Source organism: Bactrocera oleae, chromosome 2 (genome assembly GCF_042242935.1).
Source record: "Bactrocera oleae isolate idBacOlea1 chromosome 2, idBacOlea1, whole genome shotgun sequence".
In the NCBI taxonomy this organism is placed as follows: domain Eukaryota; kingdom Metazoa; phylum Arthropoda; class Insecta; order Diptera; family Tephritidae; genus Bactrocera; species Bactrocera oleae.
The window spans coordinates 89,650,136-89,677,673 of NC_091536.1; positions in this window are offsets into that span (position 1 = coordinate 89,650,136).

Here is a 27,538-nt window from a genome sequence, read left to right on the forward strand (position 1 = left end):
ATTAATTAAAGAGAATTGACGATAACAACCGCGCATTTGAAAGGTTTGCCTTTATTTATTTTCTATTTTTGTATATTTTGCAAAATCTGTTACCTGCTGGCGGTAAAAAAAACATTAACTTTTATTTACTTTGTCAAAACTGTCAAAATAAGTAGGAAATATAGTAAGGCGTGTCTCTAATGGACTCGGCGGCGAAGCTTTGAACGAATATTGTTTGTTTTTTTTTTACTTCACATTAGTTGGTTGTTGTTGTGTTCGTTTCTATTCGTCTCGTAAATACTTCCTTTAGTTTGAAGCAACAAAGATTCAAAAAATCAAATCATTTGAATATTCAAACAATGTAACGGAGCACTGTCCACCTATTTCGCAGCAATATTTCCTTGGTGATTTCATTCACCTGCTAAGCCAACAACAATAGTATTTATAGAATTGTTGATTTTGCACGCTGCTGCCTATTTGAGCGCTTTAATTGCAATTTATGTCAGTGATAACGCCAAAACAAAGACTGTCAGCCAAACGGACAGCCCGAGCGGCCGATCGTATGAGCAGAAGAGGAGTGATTGCGTTTTGTGGAGCAGGCAGCAAGTGCATGTACTGAAATTATATAAATACTTTGAATAACATATACACATTCATGCACACAATGTTGGCTTTTTGGGACAGAAAAGAGCTATAACATATAAACCAAACAACCAACAACAACTGCGATGCCGCTATAAAGATAAATCAAATAGCGAAACTCGGCGCTCAGCTGAAGTTTGAATAGAATTAACAACCAGCGGCTAAGCAGAAGCTACGCATGACCATTAAACCGGCCCGCCACCGCTCGGATCCTCGGCGCAGTTACCTGCCAGCATCTCACGGCTGTGATCACCGAGTGTCAACGTCAACGTGTTACGGCAATTCTAGCAGCGCTTGACATTTGCGACAGTCAGTGAATACAACAACAACAATAATAGCAATAGCAGCAATATGACTACCATTACTCTGATTGTCGTATGTGAACCGCTCGGTGACATCTTCTGGCGCAATGTGCTTTGGGAATATTTTGTCAGCCTGCAACTCGCGCATCCATCGCAGCAGCTGAATCAGCACTCACTCGTATGTGTGCGTGTGTCCGTTTATTTGCTGGCAGCACTTATGTCGAAGACGCGCGACCACTGCAAGTGAGCGTTGTACGACCAGATGCAAATCACAACAACTGAGCGGGACGATCGCATTTTTGCTTCGGCTTTTGCTCTGCAGGGGCTCAACTTCATGGAATAATTGAATGAGAGACATTTTCTGTTAGTTTGGGGGCAATTGCTGGACATGAATAGCAGTGTATTGAGACAATTTAAGGACTACACTGAGCGACAAGGGTGTTCGACTTAGCAGAAAATACTTAATTACAGAGGCTGACCTCGGTTAAAAATAAGGTTAGTGGGTGAAAGAGTAATACATAATATTGTTGAACTAAATATTGACTAACTGAATAATTTGCTTCAATAAGGTGGAATAACAGATAATATCAAGGTGTGAAGGTGTAGTCTTTTTCTAAACTAAGATCTCTTTAGGCTATCCCAACTTTTTTCGGGGCTCGTTCTCTCACCTTTTTAGGTTAGGTTGAATAATAATCTCAACATAAACAATATTTTACTTTCCGAACACATACCAACTGATTTGAATCCATTTCACTTTCTTAAATTTGGCTAGATAGACAGTTGGCTAAAGTGTTCGATCGACTTGTCATCAATTTGACGTTTGCAAATATTAATACAATTCTTTAGATTGTCTCGAAAAATTTCGAAACTCTAAATCCAGATACCAACAAATATTTGCAGTGTCAGCCAATAGGTGCAGGTGTTTATCTGGAAATTGAAAAGCGATCGATAACATGTTCTTCAACGAACGACAGACGCCTGATACATTTTGACGATAGACAGTCCAACTGCGACGGCGAACAGCTAAAACCACAAAATTATCGACGACAATAAGGCAAACGAAATGAAATCAACTAGAATTCTTGACAGAACTGGATTGCTGCACAAACCACGAGCGCTGATATGACACTAAGCTTGAGTGCATGTGTGTGTGTGTGATCCAAATGCTTCAAAGCGTATTGCAAAAGTTCAAGTAGGCCTTTGGTGCGGCATAAAAACCGAACTGGAATAATAAAAAATTCTAACAACTTTTTACAGTCGCTTACAACAACAACACAACACTATGCATTTCAACCCGCTGTCACAATACAACTGCAGTCGCTTAGAATTGCATCAATGTTGCTGATACTCGTATTACTGCGGTCAACTTGACAATGGCAATGGGCATAGAAATGAAGTCGTCGAACAAGAGACCCCATTTTAATTGAACACTCTTGTTGCTCCTAAAGTAACAAACACTTGTCATTACTTAGTCGGAAAAACTAAATTCAGGTGAAGAAAAAGTGCTCATGTATTTGCATATGTATGTGTAAATGAAGATTTGTAAGTGTTGGGATCTTAGAGTGGCTGTGAGAAATATCAGAGCGTAAATAAAATTAATGATTTCAACAAAAGAAAGATTTCTATATATGTGTGTTGGTCAAGGGATAAAAAAAGGTTAGAATACTAATTTACAAAATGCAATTAAAATGAAGTTTAAATTAAAGATGAATTGCAATTAAGCTGTAACAAATTTTGGAAAATTTAGCAAATGAACTTTACTTTCAAAAGTAGGTTTCTACTCAAACGCTTCATTTTAAATTTACATATAAGATATTGATTACCTTGCATTAGGTCGGAACTTGAATTAAGATACATTTTTTATTCCACTTCCAGATCTTCAATATCTTCATTAATAATACTATATTTGCTTATTTGAAACTCATACTTTTACATTAGGGTGTTCAGTAAAGTAGAAAATCTTAACTCCGTTAAAGTCGACCGTATAAAAAATAAATTTTGATTATAATTTCGAGTTAGTTTAATCATAAAAAATGCAAAACACAAAATTTTCTGGGTAGACTTAAAATATTAAAAGCATCTAATTTTAATTAAAAGTTTTATAACATATGGTAAGTGTTGGAAGTGAATACAGGCATATTATTCAGTGAAAAACAAAATATCTTAATATTTTTTTCTTCAATCGAACTCCAATATTCATAACATGAATTTATATAAGAGGTTAAAACTTTCGACGTTTTTGAGAACCACATTAATGTATACCCGATTCGCGTAAATTTATCGATAGACTAAGACGAAAATTGTATCTTCTTAAACTGCATTTTATATTCTTACAATATGTGTATGAAGACATGCAATTTTAATTTTAGAACCAAATTTCACCGCGACGTTAAAGGAACACTTTACTGCGGCTCCCTCAGTTTTTTTTGTAGGAGTTATAGATAGTTGTTGTCGAATACTGAGCTTAAACTGCTTTGCGAGAGATTAGAAATTGTATTACATTGAATTCGAAATATCAAGTAAAGTATGCCTCTACACAGTCTCTTCAGTATCGGAGAGAAGCTTGGATCGACTTAGTTCCCACTTGTATGGGATAGTGCTGGTTTTAAATTGCATGGTCTTAGAAGATTAATATAATAAACATGAAGAATAAAAGCCAAGTAAGAAGTATCAAGAGAGCGAATATTTGGAAAGCCATGGAAAAAGCCTCACAGAAAACCGTGTTGTAGTGACTGAGTGGCAGAAGCAGCCTTAAAGTTCTTTGAAAAATAAATATTCTTTAACGGTCGATTCTTATTGGATCGAATTATATACTTGTAATATATTTCTTGATTGTTCGTATGTATATAAAAGCCGTGTCCATCAGAATCAATGTGTCAGTCTACAAGTATTTTCTTAATTACGGTTATATTCAACCTATCTTTTTCACCTAGCCTTGTATAGCATACATGTGTATATCTAGGTTCATTTATATACATATATACCTCAACTGTGTGACTATCATAAATGCACGTGTATTTGATTTATGCGGAAATGTTCGAATAAACCGTGCTCACTCAAACAAAAAATTGTCAAGCAATGAATAGTGAGACAGAGGTTGTGACAGTTGCACATTTATATTGTAGTAATCAAAAGTTTTGTAGATATGTATTTTTCTTGCATTGCTTATTTATTTATGTATCTGTATTGCATTCATTCATCGGACTTCGCTGGCAAAACTCATATTGTATTTATATGTGTATATGTATTTATATATCTGTATTTATGTATGTACATATGTTTGTATGTATTTGCAATTTATTTGCACGTTTGCTCTACATTTGCAATTGATTGGCCGCCTTACCAGTTTTTCTTCCATTTGCTAAACTTACTTGATTTTTTTTGCTGATCTACCTTTGTACTTGTTGCATTTGCTGTATTTGCTGGTACATATGTTTGTATGTAGCTGTGTGACCGCGGCCTTTATTGCCTGTCTGCAGTAATTAATTTATATCGTATGAATACAATATTATTTGGTTGCAATTCTGTGGGTTAGCACATGTTTATTTGTTGCAATGCACATGTTGCTTCCAACAAGCCAACCAAATCAGCTCGTTTTACGCTGCGATCTGCGTGCCACTAATGCGACGGCCGACGCTGACTCGTGTTTCGCTTGTATAAATTAAATTGTCATAACTTAAAATTGTATGATTTTTATGCGCGATTTTAAAAATTCGCTCATAATTGTGCTGAGTGCTCGGCTTGCCTTTATATGGAGATAATTTGGTTTAGTAGTTGGACGAGGCGGTGTTTTGCATTTTAGCGCTTTTAATTGACAGCTGAATGAGAGGCGGGCGAAAAAAAAGATTTTGGAAAACCCATTGTATTATTTTTGGTAAAAATGTGTTTGATTCGTAGTAAGTACACTAGGGTAGACTATGTTATAGAAGTCATTTAATTTGAAGAGAGTATAGAAGGTCATCTGTGGCTTGCAAAAATTGCTTATCAAATATTCCATTTACTTACTTCACCTCACTCATCCATAATTTCGTCTTTTTTTAGCTTGTTTTATCAGCCCTATTTTAAGACTTACTGAAATGAAAGGAAGTGTCAACGCTGATAACTGAACAGTTAATCCTTTCATTAATCAATCGCTTATGTTGGCAAGAAGCTGACTAGCTTACATTTATATTTGAAATATCCTAAGTATTCGATAACCATTTATCGCAGGCAAGTTTAGGGTAACAACTGTAAATGCCAGTTTTGCTGCTGATGAGTAATTGAGGAGTAGAATGTTGAAGCGCTTATAGGTGGGAGTGAGAGGGAAAAATAGAGGCGAAGTCTTTAAATTGAAGCAGTCGAAGTAGCAGAGAGCTTTAAGTGAACGATCACCACTCAGAAGCTAATGGAATATTGTCTTAATAAAATATTTATAATGCATATTTAAATAAAATTGATAGAGAGGTAATGTCAACCCTCCAGAAAATCGACATTTCGAATTAGTAAGTAACTTTTTTTTGACAATATGAAGACACTCATGACCGATTGGAAGGGAATATATGCTTCTTATATCCAAAATCATAAATCAAATAAAAATTGTCAAAACGCTCACTACTTGAGAATTATTATTTGCGCTCTAAGAATTATTTCCGGATTATCACAGCTTGGAAGAACTGATATTTAAGACGCATTTACAGAAAATATCCCGAGAAATTAGCTCATTCTAATACTAACTATTAGCTTACTATTTAATGTTGTTTAATGATCATTTGCCCACACTTCTTTATAAGAAAATCCTTTATTATTCTCGAATTTTGAGGGACAGGAAGAATTTTTAAGCATTCGAGGATTTTCATCTCGACAGCATTATACAAAATTATTTCTATTATTATAATAAATTAATGTTTTATAATCTGAACAGGATATATTAAGTTTGCCACGAAGTTTCTAACACCCAGAAGGAAACGTCGAAGACCCTGTAAAATAGGTATGATTAGCATGACAAGTGGAGTCGATTTAGCCTTGTCCGTCTGTATGTCTGTATATACGTGAATTAGTCGAACCGTTTTTAATATATCGGCCTGAACTTTGGCACACACTATATCATATAGCTGTTATACAAACTGAACGATAAAAATCAAGTTATTGTCTCTGTTAATTGTGAAGGGTGTTATAGCTTCGGTGAAACCGAAATTTACGTTTTTACGTTTTTTAGAATAAAAATTATATGTGTACTTAAGTACATATATACACATGAACGAGTATGAATGGACAAGTATTTTAGTGCAACATTTCGCTTTTGCAACATAATACTAATGTTCTAAGCATTCATATACATCTACGACTATTTGTATTATATAACTATCAATCAATGTGTCTGACATTCAATTCTAAAGTTAAACAAATTACACTTACGATGTTAAATTTGAGCAGTGATGAAGTGCAAAGTTTCTACATTTTGACAGACACAAATGACAGCAGCAAAATAATGTTTGATTTTATGTGCAAATTTATATTTATAAGTGTTAGTCATTTATAGATTAACAATTAAGTGGCCAAAAAATCTCGAATTTTTTGGCAACTTTTCGGATAGTGTAAACATATATATCATAAGTACATATGTATGCATTTGCGAGTATTTTTTTGTGGTCACTATGGCAATCTTGGCTCGCAAAGTGTGGTGGCAAAAACCCGATGAGGTTCTTCAATGTTAGCGCGCAATAAAGAGCTCAATGATAATTATGCACTTATTGTGGTAATTTTTTTATGAATATTCAATACTTAATTAAATATTATAAGTACTTATGCATTAATTGTTACTGGAAATGAGGTGCTGGAGTTTGTAAGGTTAATATACATGCGGAGATATATGTATGTAAAGTAATAGATATGAATGTGCGCCTTTGCGGATATCATGTTACCTCCGATTCTTAGTATGTCGTAGGTTAATGGAAAATGCTAGTTTGGCTAGTTAAACAATTTAACGATATTTAATATAATAAAATAAATCTAAGCTAGTGACATATTTCAGCGCTTAATATAGCTAATACAAAAGAACTTAAAAAATAGCAAACTAGTGAAAATTTTTACCCAAATGCATATTATATCTAAATAATGGGCGTATCTTGGAGCACTATGTCCACATATATTCCACACTTCAAACAATTTTCTTGCTTTTTATAAAACCGATTTACCTAAAGTTGTGACATAAAACAAATATTTTCCATAAATTCTTTAATTTAGAGATATTTTTTTTAATCTTCCATTCATTATACATAATAGGTAGAACATTTTGTTAAAATTGTCTTCTTTTCTAGTTCAAAACAACTTTAAATTCGAAAATGAAATCTTAGTCATTAACGGAAACTTTTCATTAAGCGTTTTTAATAGTTCTTCTATGATTAAGAAGTACTTCTTTATTCGCTTTTATTGTCATAATGGATTCCAAATTTTTACTTTAATTTTAAATTTTCACTTTGCTTCAGATCCATAATTCCACCTTCAAAGTAAGACTTTTGATCAAAAAAATTCGAAATACATTTTTGGTGATGAACATGTCAATCAAGGCGTATCTATTGACATATATAATTATCAAAATTTTCACCTGTTTTAGCGCATCTTCGATTTCAAAAAGTGTCCATATAAAAGCAAAAAAAAATTTTTGTAATGGTAGTTATTAGATTAAATCAGTATAATTGCTTGCTTTTCCATACCGATTTAATTCTACCACTCTATTGGACTTATTCCGGATGTTTGTTCGATTCACCACTTTTAATGTTGGATTAATTGAAGACTAGTGGGAGAAAATAAGGAAAAAACGAGTACGTGAGATAACATATCTGAAACATATATAACATAATTTTCAAAATAATCAATATTGATTTTTGGAAAATGTATTGCCTTTCTGTGTGTTAACATTGAGAATCCAACAGGTTTGATTGATATTCAGACCATTACTCCTCGCATTAAATAATACATAACAAATACAATTTTGTATTAAGTGCACTTTTAGGCAATTATCTGTGGCAATAAAATTAGCTTTTATGTCCATATAAATTAAAATATATCAATTAAATAGTTAAATGAAATAAATTACTTGAGACTTTGCACCTCTTCTCTCTGCCAAAGGTTTCATCCGTTTTTACTATCCGAATCATTGACAATTTTCGTTGACCTACTCAATTTAATAGTCAACCGTGACAAAGGAATTTCATTTTAATAGCCATTGGAACTCACAAATACATACTATGCATATTAAACCTATATTTCTCTTGCAACACGAGTATCTGACTCCCAGCTCATAATCACACATGTATCCAGCTCTAAGCGTTGTGCTATTATCGTTAATTAAAGCTCAAATATGCCGGTAAACTCACATTCAATTACACGATTATTCTGTTCGCAACAACTCACAATCGCGTGAAAATGTAAATGATGGAACAATGATGAGTGCACCTGACCACTTTACGTACCGAGCACTTGTGAGTAGTAACCAGTCCATGTCGTGTATGGATATGTTTACCTAACTAATGGCCAAGAATTCAGTTAGTCATAGTGAATTAATGGCTGGTTTTGACTTAGTTAGCATATGAAACGAGTAATTGCTGAATTGCTGCCGCTTAGCTGTCATAGCTACTGTCAAGAGAAGTGTTTCAGCCGTCAGCTTCGTTTGGGAAACGTTCGGATGGAAGTGATGTCTTAAAGCGGCCAAGGCGTGTGCTGGCAGTGAAAAAGCGTCATTAGTACAATGAGTTGCAGGCAACTTATCAGGCGATGGACTCGAGTGCTTACATGCTTATACATATGTAAATATTAAATATGGTCGCTTGCGTATTGACCATCGATTGAAGGTTATGTTTGAATGTCTGTTAAAACGTTATTTTAACGAGAAGAAAATGGGTATCAGAAATGATTCTTACGTTGATTTGGATACAATTTCTTGGCTTGGAAATGCAACCAAAATTATTGGGTTGAAGTGATAATGGAATGGAAATATTCTAATAATAAGTAAATGTCTGTAGTTATCTCAAACATATTCATTTAATTTATTTTAAATAACTTTTCGGTGATTTTGTTTATTAAAATTAAACGATTAAGGACAAAAAATGTATTTAATTTTTCTGAACTTTTCTTTTTTTTCAAGAGTAAGGTTATCGTCGGGAAGTCTCCCGCAGTAGATTTGTGACAGGTTAAAAGCGTTGAGAAAAGGGTGTTTCGACCGTCAAATTATTAATTTTATCTAAACCCAACACAACACAACAGTGAAGAGTGTTTCTGCCGTAGGACCATGAACTAATGTCCGAAAGTTGCCCTGGAGTACGAGACCTTTTCAAAAGAATAGGTATTGCATAATTATAAAACATCGGTATTTATTTAACGATAAATGTTGCATTTCAGTATCAAGCACTAGGTACAAAACAACCTAAGGTTAACACTTCTAAATCTCTTCGAGCAACTAAACTTAGTTTAACAATTTTTGACTATTTCGTTTTCACCGATTATGTCACAGAAATTACAACGATATTATACCGAAAAGTTTATATATGTATATAACATAAGAATTTTCATTCCCCACTTTTAATCATCTGTTATGGGAAATCTTTTTTACTTGCAGGTGTTTTAATGAAGTAAAAACTAAAACTATAGAGATATACAAAGACAAAATAAGTAAAATTCTAATTTCGTATAACTCCAAAAGCAAATAAACTTTTACTAAACACTCTGTAGAAGAATTTAGTATGTATGTATGAATATTTTGCTACCCAACTTGCGTAGATACTTCACATGTGTCTATGAATGCATACATTCATACATATGGGTTCTCAAGATCTTATATGCTTTGCATACCATACGTTTGTTATATGCATAAATATAATACCCAGTCATGGCTGTTGTGGGTTATTGGCTTATCAAATGCTAACCCAACTAGAAATGTCTACGCTAAGAAGCATGACAAGCAGTAAACTTCCAACCTGAGCCAACTATTAAATACGCGACCAACCATTGCGAATGCTGCCAGACAGTACAAATGATGCTGTTCATTTAATTTGCCGTGTAACCTAAGTGAGGAATAATGAAATAAAAAAAAATTTTAATATGACTTTGGCAGTAATTTGCTTTACTCGGTTACTTAGATGTTCATATGTACATGAAAAAAATGTATGTGTATATGAATGTTCTCTGTAGCCTGCAACGAATTGTTTTTATTGTATTTATGCGAAGCTGGACTCAAATTCGGAAAGTTAATTTTTTGCTTTCGAGCATTTGTTTTCATTAGTTTTACAGCAGATTCAGAATGAGGCTTTCACATCTAACAGGTGCTTTTTAAGTACTTAACTGTTGTGGAGCAGATTACGACTCTACTGGCTTATCCGACAGTTATCAGTCTGTTAGCAGTTTAGCGATATAATAGGCTATTTCTTATGCTGATTGTGGAAGTATATTGGAGTGTGAGAAGCAAAGAGATACTCTGAATTTCGGTTAATATTGTTGTTAGCTTATATGCTTTAGTAATTTAAAATATTACAGAAGTGATGTGGAGAGTTCACTTTATCACAAACACAAGTATTTGAGTGCCAAAAAGTTTTCAGTGAACCTCTCCACCTCGGTTAATGACGATATCTGAGAAACATCAATGAAACACTGCTTGAAATCGCTTGATAATTTCCACATCTCTTATATATCGACTGAATACTTTTTGGTTAATGTTTTGGGTATCAAATCGTAAATGAGATGTTTGGAAAAATAGCTGAGGACCATACATTCATTAAACCCATACTGATGACGATTCTAGGATTGGACAACATATTAATCGAAAAAATTGATGGTGATTGGAGCTGCATAAAGGAGATAAATCAGTTTAATAAGATTAGTCGTCCAGATATATTAATGTCATATTTAGAAAAAGATCTTATTAAAAATTCAGAAGCGCATTTTTATAACGAATACTTTTCGAAATCTGTTTAATTATTCTGGAAAACTCACCAAAAAATAACTGCTACAAAACCTACTAACATCGTTTAACTGTAAGGTGCATCTTGTGTTTACGTTTTCATAATGATTATGTTTCCAAAATTGATTTAATTTGTTCACAATTTTTTTCGTTTTCTCTTGTGACCTCTTAAGCCCCAACAAGCAATCGTCAAAGACGCCCGCAACTGTCATATGAAATTTAAATTGATTTCCTGTAACAAAGAGCGAACTCGTTGAAACTGTTCGCGCTAACCACACCAACGCAAATAGGCACATATGCAGTTAAATTTGATTTCGGATTTTCATTTCAATTTATTATAATGACTTTGTTATTATTTTTTACGAGTTTGGGCGTGACAGTGAAATTTGACGAGGTTGAAAGTTTTACCGACTGTGGCGATGACAATAGCGGTGAATCACTCGTTGCTGCAGTTGTTGCCACTAATGGAGAGGTCTGTTTTTTTAGTTTTTTATGTTTTCTTTTGTGTTTTATGCAATTTATAACTTGTTTTACTCTTTTAAACTTCAGTGTATTCAATTTGAGTTAGTAAACATTGTTGCCAATATACTTACATATCTATACACAGTTCAATTTGTCGTTTATAGCATTTTTCCTTTATTTATTAAGTGTCTTGTTCGCAATTAAATTGAAATATTGTCATATGTTATATTGAATATTCAAACGTTGCTTTTATCTCGCTTTATGCTCAGCAATTCTAATTTAATATGTTAATTTCATTTGAAAAAATATAAGAAAATAATATCAATTGTGACTGTGTACTTGGCTACGTCATGCAATCTTAGCGGAAATGTTTAAAACATAAAGGTTGTCAATGTCATAAATTGAAATTACTTATACTTGAAGTCACAACAAGAGTTTCTACTTCAAGTGTTACCACCAGGCATCAATTTGTTTTAATTTTTTGTATACTTTTTGATCTAGTTCTAGTTCAAGTGTTGGCATCAAGTATTACATTTAAATTTATTTTGTTTTCTAATTTTAGTGTTGCCATTAAGTATAAAAATTTATTTTGCCTAATTTTAATTAAAAATCAGTTTTTGTTTAAAGGTTAGAGTTCCCATCAGGTATTAGTTTGTTTAGACCTTTTGCATAATTTTATATTAATTATAATTTTTTTGATTTTTTTTATAATGTAATATAAATGGAGTTTTCTGATTTTAGTGCTGCCACTTGTTTTTGATTTTTACATAATTTAATATAAAAAAAAATATTTTAGTGCTGCCATCATGCATTAATTTTTTTAGATTTTCGCATAATTCAATATTTTTCTTTCTAGTTTTGGTGTTGCCACCATATATTCATTTAATTAGACTTTTTGTTCAAAGAGTCTTTTCTAGTTTTTCAGTACACAGGGCTTCCTAGTATTATTGTTTTTAATTTATATATGTACATGTCCGATTGGTGTAATTAAGTACTTTAATTACATAGGTACATGTTTTCAAACGGAGCGACATAAATTAACCGTTAAATATTTAAGAAACTAAGCAGTATGCATTTCAGTTAATAAAACAATTTATCGCCGTAGCAAATACTTGTAACCATAGTGATTTTCAGAGGCGTGGCTCATACATTTACTCAAATACCCCGTATAGTTACTCGAATATTTATAAACTACGGCATGTTAAGAAATAAATCAGCTGTCCCCTGATAATTTCCTGCGAAATGCGCATTATAAATATTTATCATTTTCCATTAACATTTTCTGGGCTTATCTGCAGTCACTGAGTAACCGGCTGACAGTTGTAAAATATTTGCGCTTATTTGTTTGCGGTTTTTTCATTTTATTTTATTATTATTTTTTTGTTGTTTTTGTACTTATTAATAACAATCACCGCTACTTCAATGGCCCGCTCGGCAGCACGACTAACAATTTGTTACACTAATGCAGGTGCAACAACATAATTGAATAAATTTCGGTGTCACTCGCAGATTGCGGCATGACAGACCGCGTGGCACCTCATTTCATTGCCATAATATGCTTTATTACAATCAAAATGGAAAATGCAGCACAATGAGAGTTAAAAATGTATTAGTGTGTGTGTGTGACATGAATGTAGCCAATTGAAAAATGTGTTTTATAAATTTTCAATAAACCAATTGTGTGATTAGATCAAGCTGGTCCACAAAGTTCACTATTTCCGAATTTGAAGTGTACGCCGATTTAATTAAACGAAGATATAAAACCTATTCCGGTAAGAATTAATTATTTTTAACAGATCAGTGCCTATTTATCTCAGGTATAGAGCATATTTTTAAAACCTATTTATCTCAGTGAGCCCATTCTTCGAATAAGGAATCCTGTGGAAGATATACTCGCAAAAATTGGTTATATGTTCAGTGTAGACACAAAGTCACTACCACACTTTGACTCAGATAAAAACTAACCTAAACTAATTCCATAAGGACATATTTTGGAGAGATAAAAATAAAATATGCGAAGGAGAAGGTTGGTTCTATATATAGCAAGGCCTATCCGTAACTTGTGACACTAGGAGGTCGATATATTTTTTGTTAAATCTTTCTTTATATATTGAATCTGCTTATTTAAAGTATTAAGTAAAAAGTCTGTAGTCCATTTGATAACTAGATGAGCTCAAGTTGCTAGTTGAGATAATTTTGGCAGTGCGTAATACGTTAGAAGGCTGTTAGATCTCTTCTTTTTAAGCGGATTACAGCAATATAGGAAGTCATTAGCTAATCGATTTGGATGTCTCGGAATTTTAGTTCATCCATCTGGGTCATTATAAAATTTTTCAGAAGAAAAGCTAAAAGTATAAAAATTAATTTCGATGACCTCATCTATAATAAAGGCAACGACTCTCAAAGGTAAGCTGCAAACTAAAATATCAACCACTAGTGGATAAAAGAGTTTCAGGGTATATTACTCTGGATCAACACAAACAAGCACAAAGTCTGAGAGGAATACTTGCAGCGGGCAGTGCATCTGAGGAAAAATTGAAAACTTTTAATATGAGTGAAATAAGTGAGTTTAAATGGCGACCAGCACTATTTCTAGATGAACAAAGGGAGCACAAAAAAATTAGTTAAGATTGCCATGATACATGGACAATATAAGCTCATATCAATCTACAAGTATATTTTTAGAACAACCAAAAAGTCTCTTTCGCCAATTTAAAAAAACAACTAATGAAATTAAATATTTTACTTTTCCAGTTACTAAAATTTTTTTTGGCATTCTTCGCTCTTATGCGACCGTCGTGATCCCTCGTTTGAGCTATAAAAAATCACATGCAATCCATAATTCGAAGAAAAGTGTTTAATATGCAAATATTTGCATTACAATAAGTTGAATAAAATTGAAAAATAAATAAAACAAATGCTGCGAGGAAAAAATATTCGACTTTATTAATAGTTAACATAAAGCATAAATATGACGACGTCAAAATAAATTTAACGCGCAAAAAAAATGTACTAGAAAAATATTTTAGAAAATAAAATAAAATAAAGAAAAACATAAATAAATTTTTTAACAAAAACTGACCCAAAATTCACCACAAAAACAACATCCAAACATTATGTTGAAACTGAAAATAATTTATTCGCATTTTAAAGTGATTTTTTTTATTTAAAAAAGAAATTCGATATCTTGCTGAAATTGGCTTTAATTATGCATTTGAAATTTGCAACTGATAGTCAAAATTGGATTTTTGGAATTGGCTTGTACATAAAATTATATAAATGAGTCCATATTTATATACAACTTGTATTATATTTCAATACGTGTGTTTGCAAACATTTGACTTTTGATATTCAATACTAACGGAACTTGATTTGCTTGCGGAAGCAATGCAACTGTATTTAAGTCTATATTTGCAGATCTTGCACTTCTGTTTCTTCTTTTCTTTCAATATTCTATTACTCCGGCTACTGATATTGCTTAGTATAGCCTTTTACTTTTAACATATTTTATATTTTTTAAAGTTACTTAAGTAATAATTTGCAAAAATTTATTTATTTTATTCTCATTGTCTAATGTGCTTTTGTCAGAGTCCGATGCCTGTTCAGAGGAGCTTTCAAATTATCCTGTTTCGAAATGTGGCTTTCCTTGAGAAAAATTTTATGACAGTCATAGTCGAATTGTTGAAAATGATTGTCATATTAGATTTATAGGAATTTATGGCAACCTTTGTCGGTCACAATGGTGTCAAATGTCACATAAATAATTTTTATCAATGCAGTGGAAATGTAGTTAAGTTTATATGTATTACAAGTATTGTGAATTCATCGTCATTGTCATATTACAGTAATTTTTTCAAAATAGAGTTACAAATATGAACAAAATTGTGAATGAATGAGTGCAGTGACAAACCCGTGGAATTTAGACTGGAAGTTGTTGAGTACAATGCGCTCTTCTGTAGTTCTGAAATCGATTGCGATATATAAGAGTATCTTGTCATTATAGATTAGGGCCATATTTTTGTAATACTGGCTATACAAGTATACTTGTATATGTATGCAAATTTTATTGATTTCAATTTCATTGTAAAACTGGTTCAACATTTCTACTTTCTTCTGTCTTAATTCACAAATGCAAAAAAAGTGCTAAACGGTGCCACAAATTTCACTTTCATTTACTTCTGTACAATTAATGAACAAATTAATGAATTGAACTCGAATCAGAAATTTTCATTAACAGCGCCTCATTCATTCAATTTCGCATTTCAATTGTGTTAAAGAAATGATTTTTAACTATTTAACCGACCGCCTTTAATTAGCTTCGCAGCGTGTTGGGGGCACCGCAATTGCTCGCATGTAATGAACTTTTATCTTGAAGTTGCGCCGTTGATGAACCGATTGTTCTCAGCGCTATATGCGGTGCTAAATGGAAAAAGTGAAAGCGTACAAAAGAAATTAGAAAATAAAGAGCCATTTTCACCTTCGCCTTCATGAAGGCGAAAGTGTAGAATAATTCGTTAAGTTAGCATGGTTGGAGAAAATCAGCATTGATCTGTTTACTAATTTTGTTTAACGGTGCACAAAGGGCATGAAATTGTGGCGATGAGAAGACAATTTAATGTCTGTTTTATTTAAGAAAAAAACTGAAAAAAGAAATTTGTGACGTGAGAATTTGCAAATATTTAAGTAAGTATGTGAATAAATGGAATATATAATTATAGCTTTATATTACCGAACATTTTAACTTTATAATTCTGAAGCGAAATTGCGCTAAAATCGTGATCGTTTAGTGAAGATTTTGTGGTTTCTATGATTTCTATTTCACGCCTCAGCTCGTGCGCCTGCCACACATGATCTTAGAGTAGCAATGGTGTTGTCACTAGGTAGCAATTCTGATAATTCACACTACCGTAGCACGTGTGTACTGTTAATATGAATGCCTGAAATCATTGGCACAGTGGGTAGTATTTAATAGAATTTAGTTTTTTATTAAAAAAAAATTTGTAACTGTTATTTTTGTTACTATATGTTATATGCTTCGAAAAGTTGACTTTATTAATTATTTCGAATTTTTATGCGAAAAGCTGCAGTCTTTGTATCAACTTTTGGTTGAACAATATGTTTATCAACAAATTCTGTCAAGCCTTTTTCCAAGTTTCACGACCGCCGTAATATTGGATATGCATAGGTATAGGAAGATATTGATTACATTCATTCGCATACTCTTCAAAATATATTTGTACCTTGTACAGGATATATTAAGTTTTCTATGAATGTAATACCCAGTAGGATACATCGGAAACCCTATATATGATATATATATATATATATATATATATATATATATAAACATTCAACCTCCCAATATGAGTGGACTTAGCCATGTCTTAACTTCTCCGTTTGTCTGTCCGTCTGATGGTCTATATACACGCGAACTAGTCCCTAAATTTTTGTGATATCTATCTGAAGTTTATACGCGCTCATTTTTTGCCAAGAAGCTGCTCATTTCATAGAACCAAGTTTTTAATTGACGATATATCTTCACTAAATTATATTATGCTACAATCTACAATCATATTGTTCAGATCGAACCACTATATCATATAGCTCCCATACAAACTAACCGATTAAGCTTAAAATAAAGATCTCTTTATACCCTCTAATGCTATAAGAAGCATTGCACTTGGAAAAGGTCCTTTCAGCCGAAGTTAACTTTTTTAAACGGTATTACTACTAAAAATTTGCAATTTTTCTTCAAAAGTAGCCCCTGTTCATTTACCTTCTCAGTGTTCATCGTTTCCTGTGCAGTGTTCGCACATTCACCACAAAACTACCTAGCAATGCTGCATTATATTTACTGTGGTTGACTAATATATTTTCCCACACCTCTCACAATAACCTGGCAATCGCAGCGCAATAACTGAGATTAGAGCCGACGTAAGTTTATTTTGTTCTAGCTTTTTACTTCCACTTGAACTCAACCACACATTCGTATCTACATATAAATATTTTTGCAGACATATGGCAATGAAAGAGACATGAAACTGAGCCGGTTAGAACTGCGCACACATACATATAACAAAAAACACGAGCGCAACACTGTCGAGTGAAAGGTGTGATTTAATTGATTAAATAACAAACAAACACTTGGCTTTCTGCCATCTGTCGGTTGGTTGTATATATGTTTCCCAGTTTAGTTGTCTGCGGACATTCTTGTTCACTGTATATTTAACGGCCATTATAACGTTGTCTAACGGTGTTTTTTTAACAACAAAAAATAAAGTTTCCTAATGATATTGTTGTTGGTCATGATCATTTAGATAATTGCCAATTAGATTCAATGTAACCTTAGATTTTGAAAATTATACCTACGCAACGAAAATACCTAGTAGTTTTACTATTTGAGAATACATTAGGCGAACCTTATTCTTAGTTTAGTTGACTAATCCTATATGTATGTTTTCAGCCGAACTTTTTCACATTTCCGTCCATTTTATTTACTTTTTCCACTTGGATAATCGAAAATAAGCCACTGACGAATTATTTATAAACAATTTATGTCCATTAGATGATGGATATTTCACCTTATGATCTATAATGACTCATACAAAACCTCTTCGTAGAATATATGGAAATTATTCAAAGCAATTAGGTTCATGTGTAAAATCATATCCTAACCAATCCTCCACACGCTCGTTATTTAATACGCGCAAGAAGTTGTTAATTTTTCGGAACCGCCGTCATCGCACCAAACTGAACGATCTGAATCAAGTGCTTGTACGGATAACTTTTTCATTTGATGAGATATCTTCTTGAAATTTGGGAAGTCTAGAGCAATAATGCTATCTCCTAAGAAATTATTAAGATTGGGCCGCTGAACGATCAGAATAAAGTTCTTGTGAGGAATCTTTTGTACATGAGTAGGATGTTATAACCTCGGTGCAACCGAAGTTAACGTTTTTAAGGTTTGACAATAAATAATTAGCCTTGATCGATGTTCAAGTATACATAACATTAAAGTAAGCTTAACAAAATAACTTAACTTTTTTAATTAAAACTTCGTAGCTCTGCATTTTGTTATCACCAAGATTATTTTTCTAAAAGTTGATTATAAAAGTAGTAATTCTAGCATTTCAATTTCAGAACCTGAAGTAATAAACACAAGCTTGAAGAAGTTCCTTAAAATAAGAACTTTTAATAATTTATTTACAGGTAAATAGCTGAATTTCGAATAGATTACTAACTGAAAAGTATTTAAAATTTCATGATGGTCGTATCTTAAAGGTATATGTGTCAACTACCAAACATAAACATATCAAATTCGATCTATTTTTGATTTTCACACTGAAGAAAGAGATCACGTACCGTTAGCGACTCAGGCCGTTCACAGCGATTCACCCATTTATTCATTGCATATTATTTCATTGTTATTCCCAGCACATTACCTAAACATATGTACAGATCTACATGCATATATCTATATGAGTATACAACACTTGCTGTCATGACCAGTCACTTGAAATATTAGTTGTCACGCTTGATGCACACAATTAACATCCTTTAGGCTAAAAACTCAATTTGTTCGAGCTTACTTCGTTTTGGTTATTCAGAAAGATAAATCGAAATATTATTGTGCGTGAGGCACTAACCTAATGTTTGAACAAGCAGTTTTATTTGTTTTATTATTCAACTTTTTGATAAAATTCACAAGAAGTAGTTCAACAAACTTGAAAGCAAACACTTGTGGAGTGACATTACAAAGATGTTGACATATTTATCTAAACATCGGCATTTAAATGCATTGTTTGTTGAAGGGTTTTACTTTGAGCGCTTCTGGCTATTAATTTTGCTAATTTAGTAGCCAGCGATTTGCTCATGGGTGCTGATATTTGTTAATAGCTTTAATTATTGAATGATTAATAAATTCTGAAATGTATTGTAGTAAAATGAATAAAATAAAAAGTTAGCTGTACAAACAAATATATTAGCTTTATTCATTTCAATTTTGAGGTTAGCTGAACTAATGACAAAAAGAACGTACAAAGATGTAAGGGGTTCCATCAATAGTTAAGGTTCCAAAAATTATCCTGTCAGCTGATGTAGAAAGCTACTGAGATCGTGGTAAAAAGGTACTTACAGATGCTGGCCTATGTATTTGCATTTTTCTTATGATGAAAGAAATTAAAAATTTTTTTGCTTACTTAAGGGTATCGGTTTTTGGAAAATTTAACTACGAGCTTTCCAAAATAATAATTATTCGTACTAAAGATTCACGAATGTTGGAAATTGTCCTGTAATATTTTGTAAATATTTGTGAGAGTTGCCACCGGAGGGAAAATAAATTTTAAATTATATGTCAATAAAGACTCGATATTATAGGAAAGGTATTTAATTTATAATTTCAATATCTCTTACAAAATTTTTTTTATCAAAGTTGCCAACTTCTCTAAAATAAATTTTAGCATTAATGTACTTTTTCATCAATATTTATTAAACATAAAATGTTGAGACAAATGTATTTTTAGTCATCTACATAAGTTTGTATGACATTTATAATGTATATCCTAAAATTATACACATATTTATCCACTAAACTTGATTAACGATTATATTTTAATTTCAGAATGAATTTGCTATAAGAGAAAATAAATAAATTCATTGTACTGGGATGTTCGAGTGGTGGTAACTACGCACAGCACAGAAAATTCCAAAACATTGAAAAAGAATCGGTTCTGAATTTTTCGAAAACTAACGGTTGTTTAGCTTTCAAAAAGCAGTCTTGAAACTTAAATGTATGTAGTTAAGTTACTCGTAATTTAAAATTTTTTAGTATTATTGGCAAATAATCGGAAAAAAATTAATCGGTTTTTGTATTGACGTATTAAAAACTAGAAAGGATCGGTAAGCGGATGGAAAAATTGAAATTTTTTTTGAACTTTGGTCATACGATAAACCTTCATCGATCTATTTTTAACCATTACTGTAATGCAAGAAAGGGCCAATACATGAATGAAATTCTATTCCATAGTTGTACAGTTATTTTTACACAAATTCTAGCTCAATGTATCTACGTTAAATTCCCATGATATTAACTGCATTTACTTTACTTACTCTCACAAAAAAAAAAACAATTAAAAAGACAACAAAAAGTTTTCTTATTCTCACATTTCTCTTGGCTGAACAAATTTGCTTTTAATTGCTAATTAACGTCATTGTATGCAAAACTGCACAGCTTTGTATAATCACCGCTGCATTGGGAAATGCGGACACCATGAAATTGGTATTCATTAATCAAGTATTCAGTTTTGAGAAATATCGCTATTGACCGTTTCATCACTTTAGTAATATCTCTAATTGTCTTTGAGGTAGTATTTAATCACATATTATCCATATAAATGTGTATAAAATTGTTCGAAAATTCAATTCATGGATTTTGAAGGCGGAAGTGAGAAAAAGTGGAATCAGTGAAAAACTTTATATCAAATACTAAAGTTAACATGTAGACGAATAATATACTTAAATATATTTCTTATAAAACTTTTTCTCTTTGAGTATTTCAGCAGCACACCTACTTTTTTGTTGTTAAATAAAACTGAAAAAGACTTAATATTGTTGAATCCAACTAAAACTTTAGAGCAACTTAAATACTGGATCTTCGTTGCTGAAATCGTTATGTAAGCGCCTTTTCAGTGCTGTTGAAGAAAGTCAATGAGAAAGAGAGAGGGAGCATAATTTGTATTCCTAAGCATTGCGAATAATAAAAACAGCAGGGAGAACTAATGTTTGGCAATATTTTGGTAAACATGCCATCTAAATTTGCTATGTTATTTCAAAAATTTTCCTCAAAACTAAAACCAATCGATTTTTAGCTCGAAAGATCTTTTCTAGTCCGATCTCTGTACTTTATCCATTTAGTTCCACCTCATTTAGAAATAAGCGACATCGTGTTCACTAACTCAAAAGGCAGCCACGCTAATTCATTACCTTTATATATGCCTTAAACAATCGCTTAACAGTTTTCGACCTTTTAAGGTGGAGTCACGCGACATGCAAACTTTTGACACCCTTCTGGCCTAACATCCGTCTATAAGTGTATGCAAAGAAAAGGTAAAATCTTATAAACCTCCGAGGAAGCTAAATGTACGCTGACTCGCTATTATCCTTTTATCGTTGTCATAAATAATTCTGCTGCTGCGCTAAATTTATTGCTGGTATTAATGCCCGTCGCTACTCCATTTGCTTATTAATGTTCGGTGTAAAACATATATTATAAAACGGAATATTTTATTACCGAAACATATGAACAAAAATAAATACAGGACTGAAAATGGAAGAGGATTTCACTAATAACACCGACTCATAAATATCCAAGCCGCTTAAGTGGTTTCAGCATTCGAATGGGGATAAAAATTGTGGATCACTTATATATATTTTTTTATGAACATACAAGTAACCGTTTGATAGCAAAACATGAATATTTTTATGATTTAAATACCTGTTATGTATATTAGAAATATAACAATATACGTGTTGTAGGTAATTTTTCAGGTTTATTATATCCTAAAACAGTATTACTCTATTTGTGTAGGAAATAATATGCAAATAATATAATCCCTTATGAATTTGGGCGTCTCATAAACTTGCTAAGCCGGTGTTACTAAAAGTACAAATATTTTTAGCAAATGCGACAGAACTAAAGTCTCTAGGACCTTGTCAGCTTCAGTGTTTTTAATATTAATATCTTTCAAGTTCACAGACTCTTACCACAACTATTCACACTTCATATATCAGTCCTATTTGACTTCATCAGTTTTTTAAAGTTTGCAAAAGTTACTGTAAAATCAGCAATTAGCCTTGAATTGAATTTTGAAATATACGTTTATTTATAATATGTCGTTGTCTAAGGGATCATCTTACATGTTTAACTGAAAGCTTATTTTCAAGCCAGTGATCGATTCAAAGCAACAACTTTCTCAAAAAAAAAACATTTTAAATGGCAACAAACCGCCGAGTAGACACTGTTATAGAGAATTACATCAAAATGGTAAAGTATTATTTCAAAATACAACATATTACCCCTACACCTACCTAAGAATGACTCAACGAAACGAAAACAATTCGATAAAAAACATAAAATTGACGTTTACCCGCTTATTGGCACGAATTTGTGGTTTCATATACAACCGGAGGTGTAATATATATTACCAAGAATATAAGAAGATGCAAAGAATCGACTGAATTTGATGTAGAATCCACGTTAATGCCAAATCATTAAATTTGCACGTCGTTCACTGTGCCACAGATCAAACTCACATAAATATAAGGGTATGTACTTGTACATAGTGGTTTAAAAGCTAATGGGCCCAGTGCTTACTCATAAGCTGGAAAAATACAGAAAAAAAAATTATAATAGAAAAATCAAATATTATTGTTATATTTTTTACACACCGCTCGCGCCCTCTGCTTTGGCGAGCATCGAGATGATTAATTGAATTCGCCGCTTTTTAATTTGCAACTTTCACATTTGTGGCTAGAAAAAATTTAAAGTTTTTATTTGTTGTTTGTGTTTTTTTTTTAATTTTTATGCAGTTGAACAAATAATCTGGCAATTTTATTCACCTTTCAATCGCTAAATAGTTAGCTGCGTGTGTCTTTATTTGGTTAAGGTCACTTAAGTTTTGCTTTTTGGCAGCTTTTATTTGCTTTTGTTGTGGTTTTTATTTTTTCAAATAACTCAAATATATTTAATGTATTTGCTTTGAAACAATAACGCTGTATATTCTCACGTTAATATTTAAAGTACTCCGACAATAAATACTACATTCTACTCTGAAATGTTTGTATGTAAATTTGTAAATGCGTATATATTTGTTTATTATATAAGCGAGATATGTCTTGTCATTAGCTGTCTGAATTTGTCTTATTTGTTGATTTAAGTATCCCGAAATAACCGCCTTCTCAGCTAACGTCGGAAACTTGTGTGAAATGGTGTGAACACGGTCAAATAAAAGACTCAAGACAAAATATAATTTGTGTGGTTTTTGGCATAATCTGATCATTTGGCTGAGCGTAAAAAATCTCTGAGTAGCAAAAAAATCTTATTAATTTTTTTATATATAATTTTGTTGGGCAACAGGCATTTAGTGGCGTTAAGTCCGAAGGAGAGTATTATATTTGAAATATTTTTTTCTAACTTTCCCGTTCCCAATATTGTTTTTGTTTTTACTTAACGGACATAATTATATGCGAATTAGCGAAATTTTGTTTTGACTGTTAACTACAATGTTTATTACTTTTTACGAAATTTTTCATTCCAAAAGACAATTTTTGATTAAAAACATTTAAAATACAAAGTCATATTTAGTGTGTTAATGTTTATTCAAATAGTCCAAATCTCAAGTAAGCATCATCAGCATGTCGGAAGTAAAATAATTTTTAAAATTGTTGTAATGGAATTCCATAAATTCATTACGAAAACCACCATTTATTTTTCTCGACACTCCATTTGTAAAATCAGGCGAAGATGGTGCTCGGAAGCTATTGCATGTTGCTATGACAACCGAAAATTATTCGCACACTCAAATACCACAAGTTTACTAAAGCCTGAAGAAAAAAAATTGAATATATATACTTCTGAAATAATTTGTCAAAGTAAGGAAATTTTCTTAAGTTCTAAATGCTGATATAAATATCTCTTATTTATATAAATATATAATCTAAAGCCTTATTTGTCTCTTAAAAAGTAAGCTATATATTTTTTCAAAGTTTTTGCCAAATTATTACAATCCACAAATTTCCCTACATATCTATACACATTACCATCCACTTAATAGCCTTTTCTCCCCAATCACTTGAGAAGTCATTACAGCGTCAGTTTCTTATCAAGAACTTTGTCGAACAATCTATGATTAAATCAAATATGATAGATCATTTTCACTACATAACACTCATTCCTCAGAAGATCACTAGATCCAAATTTCAGTACCTTGTACGTTGGCATCTGCTATCCCTTCATAAAAGCCACGTGCTCTTTAAACAAAAAACACTCAAATATACACACATTGCCTGGCTCAGCAATTATTATGCGTCAATAAAGTGCAGAGTTTTGACTTACCTTCACTGCCGATAAACATCATAATCATGAGCGAAACTAAGCAAGAACGTATAAAAGTTTGTGAAGAAAAAACACATTAATAGCAACCAAACGAAAGCGATAGTAATAAAACACTGCCGCGGTGAACACAAGTACCCTTCAAGCAGCTATTGCGCGAGCCAACACTGGCAATCAGCGACCGAAAACACTACAACTACGATTACACTACGCAAAGTGCTCTTACGTAGCCGTAGACGAAGACGTATGCTGGCACTGATCGCTAAGGACTGTAGCAGATCCGCAGTCATAATTCTACAACACTCTCAATCTTCTGCAACAGGATATACCCACATATGTTTATGGACTTCTGTCGAGCTCTTCACGGGCTGCAAAAGGCCACAGGCTGGCAGCCGCAGTTCACGGCTTTGCGCTTTTATTTTTTTATTTGCGCGATGTGGCGACCTGTGGATTTATGCCAGCCATGCAGCATCATTGATTGATGTTTTGGTTGCGCCACCGCCATCACTGCCACAAACATCAGCAGTAAGTAAACTGCTGCAACAACAACACAACGCGCATGCTGTGCTGCTACTAAATTCTAGTGTTGTTGTTGCTGTGCAATTTTCGCTTTCTGCTCGTTGCTTAGCATATTATTACGAATGTGTATGCTTGCGGCAGTAGCCGCGCGAACAGACCGCCAGTCAGCCGTCGACAAGAGCCGTCGTCACTAGCGCACCGCACATAATAAATTTCCATAATGAGCAAAGGCTAATCGCGGCACTATCCCAGCTGAGAGTACGAGCAAAGTAAATTGCTCCGGCAGCGGCGATCTTTATTCATATATAGTATATATAAGATGTGGTATGTGTGTTTATACGACCTGTTATGCTGACCGTGAAAATTGTGCTTTGCCGCAGAAAAGAAATTATATTTGTACAGCTGTTGTAGGGAATAAATGAATGCAAGTGGAGCCTTGAGGATTCTTAATCAAAAAAATATTTATTCATGTGATAATTAGTGTACTGACGTCCTCGTTTTAGACTTTCGAGTAATAACCGATATTCTTCATGGTTTGCTTGCCTTGAAAATTCTCCCTCTCTCTATGCTTCCGTTTTGATAATATGTAGGTACATTCATATTGGTTGCAATTGTCGCCACAGCTTCGGCACATAAATCGGTAACTCAAGTATTTTCGTAGCCTGCGAGGCTTAAATATTTCCAGCTTGGCTAAATGTCAGTCATTAAGAATTTTTTTTCATAAGAAATGTCAGCAGCTCTTAATCAAACCCAGTTTGACACTCAATAGCGTTTTAATCAACAGAGAGTTGTTTGCTTTCATTGAACAGTTATTTATTATAATCATCTAGCAACGATTTAAAAAGAGGACCAGATAGATAAGAAGATATGTGGTAATTTTCAGGTGTTGACGAGCTTGGGGTTTATCGAATTCACGACATTCAAATAGTTAGTAAAGCGACATCTCTTTCTGCCATGGTTGAGTCCTAAGTAAAGTCTACTACTGACACTATTTCCTTTGATCTCCTGTTAACCTAAATATTTAATTTGTGCTGAGCTTACTAGAAGTTTTAAGCACTTTTTACTTTAAAAACTTTGAATAAGGTTTTTTTCAAAGGATTTTCTAAAATTTTAGGAATACTATTTCAAAAAAAATTTACTGCAATAAATTTGTAAGTAAAACAATAGAGCTCTAAAGCAACTTCATAAAAAGAGAACTATATATTAGACAGGGTAACTAAAAAATAATATTGTATCCACTCCAAGTGATTTATAATTGCCATGCGGATTTAAAGAATAAAGAGTTGGTTTAAAAATACAATTTATATTAAAGAGATTGCCATCAAAAAAAATATAAACTTTTGCCGTTTAGTCGAAAGAACTATTTAAAATCAGTGTTATCCTTTAACAGAGGGGATTTCAAGCAAAGTTATTATCTATTCAAAATAATTTAAAAATATTTAATAAATTATATTTTTAATTTATTGGAAAGTGCTCGAGATGAATTTTTCCGTAGAGTTTTGCCTATTGTCTGGGTCAGAAAAGTTAAGAAAAACATATGTCAAATAAAATATATATAAGTCGATATCAACCGAAAATATTTGGAAGGTAAAACATTATAGCCACTTTTGAAATAATAAACTAGAATTCTCATTGAATAAATATAATAACATATTTATATAAAACTATATAAAAAATAATAATGTTTATATATCATATTTTAAATAGTTGCCTGAATCAGTTAAATAAAATACACATGTGAAATGCTTAAGTAAATTATTCAGTACAGTTAAAAATACGAAAGCAAATAAAATATTGATTTTCCAAAGTTAAATTAAATGCTTCAATATCGCAAATAAATAATTTCAAACAATTATTTTCACATCTCATAACCATTTCCTTACTCGCAAATTAGCCTTTTGTCATAATTACATATTACAGAACGGTGCCAAAATCATTGATTTGACTTTAATCTCCCATGAATGCGAATGCGAAGCTTTACAAGTGCCGGCAGACTAACAGACAGTCGGCGACCCTTCTCCGTTCAAGTGCAAAACTCCCATCTAGCGAAAAATCATTGAATATTGAGACAGCTGATCGTGTACTGAACGAACAGCCAAACTTACCGTTTTATGGCTTCAGTTCTGCCGCAGTGATATTAAGTTGCATTGTAATACTTGAGGAACTACTTACACTGGTATAAAACCTGCATTAAAATATACACACTTATATGAAGAAATGAAGTGTTCTTTAGTTAACAGTACTTCGCACAGTAATTAGCGCATAACATTCGATTGATATTGTGTACTCAATGAGTAGTATGAGTATAACTTATTATTATTTTCCTTATCCGGTTAAGTTTTCATTCATTGTTTGATTTTTATTAAGAATTGCAGTAAATTAATGAAAAACCAAATTTCAACGTTTGATATTGTACTCGTGTACCAATTCTTAACATTAATTATTTGTAATAAATACTTTTTAATCGTTTTTGCGTTGCTAGAGGATTACTTCACCGTTATGATTTATATAGTGTGACTCAATTAGTGTTGAGGTTAACATGACATTTTTCACTACACCTTTTTTTTAAATAGATATATGTATAGGAATATTTGT